We start from the raw sequence: 426 nt of genomic DNA on the forward strand, positions 1-426 counted from the left end.
CTCCCTTCCAGGCTTTGTTTCCTCTGGCCCATTTCATCCTCCCACAGCTGAAGAGAGGGACCCCGCGCCCCAGAGACGCGGCCAAGTCGGCGCAGGTCGGGGCCGCGGACTAGTGGCGGCTCCCGGCGCCCCCCCGCCCCCCCGCGACCCGGACCCCGGACCCCGGCCCGTGCGGGCCCGGCGCGGGAGAGGGCCCGGGGCGCCTCTTCGGGGTCCCCACAGAGGCGCGGGGTGGGGGGTGGGAGAGGGCCGACCTTCCTCACCGGATGTCGGTGCTGCCAGAAACACACCTTGCCAACTCCGCCCCTAAATAAAAATGAAATGTTGTCGTCCCCGCTGGCGAGCGCCCCGCGCGCCCCGCTAAGCCGAGGGGGGCTCCGGGAGGGGGCGGGCCCGCGCCGCCACGCTCCGGATGGGCCCAGAGGG

Source organism: Condylura cristata, unplaced genomic scaffold (assembly GCF_000260355.1).
Source record: "Condylura cristata isolate star-nosed mole 26May11 unplaced genomic scaffold, ConCri1.0 scaffold00011, whole genome shotgun sequence".
Taxonomy (NCBI): domain Eukaryota; kingdom Metazoa; phylum Chordata; class Mammalia; order Eulipotyphla; family Talpidae; genus Condylura; species Condylura cristata.